Source organism: Pinus tabuliformis, chromosome Q, assembly GCF_031772625.1.
Source record: "Pinus tabuliformis cultivar Carrire ecotype Pingquan chromosome Q, CPIR1, whole genome shotgun sequence".
NCBI classification, from domain to species: Eukaryota; Viridiplantae; Streptophyta; class Pinopsida; order Pinales; family Pinaceae; genus Pinus; species Pinus tabuliformis.
The window spans coordinates 679,581,219-679,588,116 of record NC_142296.1 but is presented as its reverse complement, the minus strand read 5'-3'; the positions used below and the strand labels follow the sequence as shown (position 1 = coordinate 679,588,116).

General features: G+C 30.8%; 1 pseudogene; it reads left to right on the top strand.

Moving 5' to 3' along the window:
- The first annotated feature begins 253 nt into the window (after window positions 1–253).
- LOC149221366 (plasma membrane ATPase 1-like) lies at window positions 254–2,672 on the top strand (annotated as a pseudogene).
- Window positions 2,673–6,898: the final 4,226 nt, after the last annotated feature.

Sequence of the window (6,898 nt, the reverse complement as noted above, 5' to 3'; positions counted from 1 at the left end):
GGACCAATCGGGTGTCAAGCCACGGATCAAGTGTCGGTAATACCGAGGTGAGAGTGAACCGTCGGATCACTACATATCGTGACCGTCGGATTGTAAGTTACAAAATGTACAACGGTAAAGAAACACACTTTACCTAACTCTAACCTAACTCTATACTAGACCAAGTTGAACTTAACTATATCCTATGTGTCGGAATATCCTAACAAGTATTACTTCATCCTTATGGTTCCTGTGCATATTATTGGAAAAGAAGATGGCTTCTTGTTCTACCGTGTCACAATATTTCTCTCTTGTAGCCAGTATCAGTCAGGGCATACCCTATCCACTCTTTTTAGTTGAGGCTTTAATCATGTAAATTGTATCTTTGTTGGGAAAACCTCCTGACTGGAAAGATTTTGGTGGTATTCTAACATTGCTTGTTATAAACTCTACCATAAGTTTCATAGAGGAAAACAATGCTGGCAATACTGCTGCAGCACTGATGACTCGGCTGGTTCCAATGAGCAAGGTCTGTTCACTCTCTTTTGTATGAGTGGCAGCCCCCACATTTTCAGTTTTCTATCCTTGGTTTTGCGGGGAAGCATGCAATTGGATGTTCAGAATCCTCTTAAGATCATGTGTGTTGCAGCTTTAAATTCCTTGGCCAATGACTTAAGACTTTGAACTTAACAAGTTCTCAGAGATGGACAATGGAATGAAGAAGATGCAACAGTGCTTGTTCCTGGTGACATAATCAGCGTCAAACTTAGATATATTGTTCTTGCACATGCACGTCTTCTTGAAGGAGATCCTTTAAAGATTGATCAGGTCTTAATCCAATCCTTTTCTTTACTTCTTATTTCTGATTACAAGTGCTGGAATTTTCGGTATGCTTTTATATGGTTTCTGGGATTAACTTCGACTGTTTTGGTACTTTTCCTGAGCCACGTTTTATGACAATATTTTTGAATGTGTGTAGTCTGCCCTCAGTGGTCAGTCATTACCAGTAACAAAGGGTCCTGGCAATGGGGTTTATTGTGGCTCCACTTGCAAACAGGGTGAACTTGAATGTGTTGTCATTGCTACTGGGGTCCATACCTTTTTTGGTAAACCAACACATATTGTCAACAGTACAAACCAAGTTGGCCACTTCCAAAAGGTTGGTATTTATTCTGGACTTCTGATTCTTTTTTTGTCCTTTCTCTTATTTCATAAATACATAATTTTTCGTGATACTGTAGTTGTACCAAATTGGCTAGTTAGGGTCCGTGGTAATATTTGATGATCCAGTACTGTTAGTTTCCTTCAAACAAGTATCAATTACTAATTGTTGTCATGAATAGGTTTTCACGAAAGGATATGACAAGGATACTGTTGTCCTGATGGCTGCAAGAGCATCCAGAACAGAGAATCAAGATGCCATTGATGCAACAATTGTTGGGATGCTTACGGATCCTAAGGAGGCAAGTATTTTTTTTATGTCATCATATTAAATTTTAGTTGATAAGCAGGCCTATGCTTATTTTACTAATTTGTATCTTTTGTTGTGCCTTTTAACATCCATGCATCTAAAAGGCACGGGCAACCATTCAAGAGGTCCATTTTCTTCCTTTTAATCTAACTGACAAGAGGACAACTCTCACTTATATTGACAATGAAGGGAAAATGCATCAAGTTAGTAAACGTGCTCCAGAGCAGGTATTGTTCTTTGGAAGTTTGACCTTCTTCATTAGACTTGGTAATGGGTTGTATTGTTTAGAAAGTGCTTCAAAACTTATTTGTACACATTCTATTAAAACTGAAATGACCAAATACCTTCTGCTAGATTCTTAACCTCGCACATAATAAGCCACAAATTGACCGACGAGTTCATACAGTTATTGACAACTTTGTTGAACGAGGACTTCTCTCTCTTGCAGTTGCATATCAGGTTAATAATATGGCTTCTTTTGCTTTATCCGTGGGCTGAATATTCCCAGTAAGTTCTTCTTGTTGATTATGTATATCTTTATAGCTATCTCAAAATCTTTGCAGCAAGTTCCAAAGGGCAGGAAGGAGAGTCCAGGAGGGCCCTGGCATTTTATTGGATTGATGCCTCTTTTTGATCCCCCACGCCATGACAGTGCTGAAACAATCACAAGGGCTCTTAATCTTGGTGTAAATGTCAAAATGATCACAGGTATGGTGAGGTTATGCTGTCATCAGTTTCACTACTGTTTTTGTAATGCAACGAGCCAACATTTAACTATTTACTTGCAAATGTTCATCAGGAGATCAATTGGCTATTGCCAAGGAGACAGGTTGCCGACTGGACATGGGTACAAACATGTATCCATCATCCTCTTTACTAGGTCAGGACAAAGATGAATCAATTGCAGCTTCGCCAGTTGATGAACTAATAGAGAAGGTTGATGGTTTTGCTGGTGTTTTCCCTGGTGAGCAACAATTATCTTTTACTTCTGTGTTTTTTCAGATACTTTTATTTTTTCATTTCCTTAATTAGTGTTTGATTCCATATCCTTCCTGATTTTGACTGGTCATTGCAGAGCATAAGTACGAGATTGTTAAACGATTGCAGGCTAAAAAAGGCAGACATAGGAATTGTTGTTGCTGATGCAACTCATGCAACAAGAAGTGCTTCTGACATAGTCCAGTCAACAAACTGGCCCCATAGCTATTTTGTTACTATGTAATATTTGCATCCACTGTGAAATGATTTACGGCTGAGAGTACCTGCCTGCCTTGAGCGACTTATATGAATCACTGGTTTTAAGGTTTAAACATCGATTTATATGAATTATTGGTTTTAAGATTTAAAGATATTTTTCAGTCTAGGCAATTAATTTTTCAGTCAAGATTGAACAGAATGTTTATTTGTGGTTGAGCATTATTGAAAGGGATCACTTTGTATCTCCAAACCCTGTTCCTAAATGATTTTCTGCATTTCTGTTTAGCATCTTCATTCAAATAAAGCTTCTTTAAGTTCATAATCGTTCTTGTCATACCTGGACATATGGATGAAAATGGTCGCTGCTCTGCAGCATGTAGGCAAGTCAACAAATGTAATATTTGCATCCATTGTGAAATGATTTACGGCTGAGAGTACTTGCTTGCCTTCAGCGACTTATATGAATTACTTATTTGTGGTTCATTCCATTTATTCCTTGACCTCTGCCTCCCATCCTTTCCAGACTTGGAACAATTTCTGCCAGGCCAACTTTTCCAAATTCTGCAATTCCCTGCAGACCCCAGCAGGGACTACCACCACTGCAGTGGCTCGTTGTTAAAAACTAAATAAATACATATAAAATAAATAAATAATAAATAGAATCATTAAGAATTAAATAAATACGTACATAAGTGGTATAATAAATTTATTTACAAAATGTAAATATCTACCATCATACATATAAAGAAAGTTATGTACCGGATGAGAAAATCAATAGTTTTAAAAGTCTCGGTGACCCCTTCACGGCATAAGTCTCTTTTTTAATTTAATAGTTTGATTACTTATTAATTAATCTAATTATGTATATTAAATGATTAATAAAAATTAGTAAACATTCATTTAATAAATATCAAAAAATATATTAAAATTATAAATAGATTATAATTTTATCTCTAATTATTATTTATTATTTATTATTAATTATAAAAAATAAAGTAATAGTTAAAAATATATATATTTAACAAAACAAAAAGTGTCTATCTAATCTTGATAAGCAATTTGTAATTCTTAAGGATTTCTGCTCTACCATGGGTATGATTGTTAATACTGACAAAACAAAAGTTATGATTATCAAATCCAAGAAGGACACTTACGCTAATTTTATGTATGACAATACTAACTTGGAGGAAGTGTCTTCCTAAAGTACCTAGGAATTGATATTCATCACAAGCTCAACTGGAACTATAGCATTGAGAAAAGGATTAATGGGGGATGGAAAGCTTATTTTTGTCTTGAAAATAATTGTAAAACGACAAACCTCGTAATGTGGGATAGAAAGAAGTTCCCTTTTGAAACTTTAGTCACTCCGGTTATCTTATATGGATGTGAGGTTTGGGGTTGTATAATCTCAAGAGAATCTTGGAGAAAGATTGAGCAAATCCAAAAGAGTTTTATAACGTATAACCTCAAAATTAAAAGCACCACACCCTATCCTATTCTCCTTATAGAAGTGGGTCTTTCCCCTATCGAGAGCCTATCTATGACTAGGCTTCTTCTGTACAAGCACAACCTCAATAACATAGGAGACCATAGACTTCCTAAGTTAGCTTTAAATTCCAGCCAAAACCACCTACGGCTCAAACGAGGTTGGTATAAAGACACCAGGGCCTGGTTAAACCATTGGGAGATCGACGAGAATGTTCCATTGCAAAACATTAATAACATTAAAAATATTGTTACTTCTAAGTTCAAAGAAAAAATGTGGTGTGAGAAAGATTTAGCAGCTAAAAGAAAATTAAGATATTATAAGGAGGTCATCAACCCCACCCTAGAAGATCAAAAGTATCTCTCTGTTTCAACTAGCTCAAAGAAGAAAATTGATATAGCCAAGATTAGAATGAACTCTCATGAGCTCCATAGTGAAACGGGTTGTTGGGTAGTTCCTAAAACACCATGGATGGAAAGGTTCTGCCATCTCTATGAGAATACAAACATCAAGGATGAAAATCACTTCCTCTTAGAGTGCCACAACCACATTAGATCTTAGTTTCAAAATCTTTGTTGCAATACTGACCTTCCTAGCCTTTTACCTTGTCAAAATTAGAGTGAGCTCGGGAGGTTTCTCTCCAAGCTTTTTGAGCATAGGAATAAAATCTTAAATCAAACTAAATAATTTGTTTCTTGAGGTCCGATAGACCAAAGTTTGGTCTCAGTGGACGTTAACCATCATCATCATCATCATAATACGAAAATGATAATAATAACAAATATTTCATAAGAGTTTAATGTCATAAAAAAAGAGAAACAAAATCTAACATATATATTTTCTTTAATTAAAAATAAAAAATATTATAATTATTTTACTAACGGTATATTCTTATGTTATTAAAAATACAAAGGTAAAATTTCTACCATCTATCTAATAATAATTGATAAATTGGTTAAAAATTTAAATTTAAAAACTATATTCTAAAATATTTAGATCTATATTGATCACTAATTTAAATAAATTAATTATAAAATATCACACTGTATACTATAGAAAATTAAAAAACCTATAATTATTTTAAAGTATCAAAATATTGATATTATAAAATTTATGGTTATATTTTTATTAAAAATTTTAATTTCTCAAGTGTTTATAATTTTGATAAAATTTTAATTTAAAAAAAATTAAGTATAGAACATAAAATGTAAATGTATCATGTTTAAAAAGATAAAACCTAATTTAAAAAAATAAAATTTAATACCTAAATATAATGTCTTTTAAGTAAGTTCATCCAAATTGGGCAATTTAGATTCAACAATCCCTCATTTTCATAAAAAATATAAACCAAATTGAATAGCTAAATTTAATGTGCCTTTTAAGTTCGTTCATGGAAATTGAACATTTTACATCCAACAATCTCTCATTTTCATTAAAAAATTTGCAATTATACTGATGGTGAAAAATATCTTTCAAATGGCATAAGAATTTCAATATCAGTGTATGTAGTCCATCTTAAAGAGTACTTATGCAAAGCATTAATTTATAAACTCCTATGTGATATATCATAATTTTTTTGCGACTATTTCAAAATAAACATATTTATTAATATAATTAATTTAAATAAATAAATTATAAAATATCATGATATATTATATAAGATTTTAAAAATCCATATTTATATTAAATATAAAAATAAAAATATTATAAAATATATGATTATATTTATATGAAAAATTTCAAAAATTTATTTAAAATCTAAAATTTGTATATTTTTTATTAAATTAAATTTTAAATTAATTAATTTAATAAAAATAATAATATATATTATTTAAAAAAATTATTAATTAATATTTTTTAATATAAATAAAAAATAATTAAAAACAAATTGAATATATAAATATAATGTGTCTTTTGCAAAATAGTTAATTATTTAAATAAAATCTTACATGGGTATTGATTAATTTAGCTCCACCAATCTTTCATTTCATAAAGACTTTTGAGAAATATCTTTTAGATTCCATAAGTAAAAAATGTTTTCCATGTTTTGAAAAGTTTATTTATAGATTCCTTTGTAATAGGTTTGGGAAATAATTTTTTTAATGTTCTTATACATTTTAGATATTTAAAAATATATTTATTTGTTAAATTTAAATTTTTGTGATTTATATCAAGTTTCCAAAAAAAATTTAGGTAGAAATCACATTATAATATTTTTGTTGACGCTTTTCGAACCAACAAGTGTGGTTCATCGTCAAGACAAATTGAAGAATCAGATCATGGCTGCATGTTAAATAGGGATATCAGATATTCTAACAGCTATATTTGACTAAGAAACGACTATATTGGACTGGGCAATTTTGGACAATTTTACTAAGAAACTGCTAAATTTGACTGGCCAACCTGACTGGACTGAGCAAAAGGAAAAGTTAAAAAATTATTGTTATATATATTACCAACATTTGAATATAAGTAAAGTTTGTATTTAAAAATTAAGAGAATGAATAAATTAGTTATTACAAGGCCTTTTTCTCCAATTATAATCATATAAATAAATGGTTAGTTAATAATTATGAAATTTAGTTTTTTGTTATATTTATTACTAAAAATAGAATACTAATTAAATATATATGTATATTATGAAATAGCTATATATCAAAAACCTTAAATCATTAATATAATATGGAATAATATGGAATAATATGTAAATATATACTTTCCGCATTGAATATTAATATTTAAATAATTAATTACTATGTAAGTTA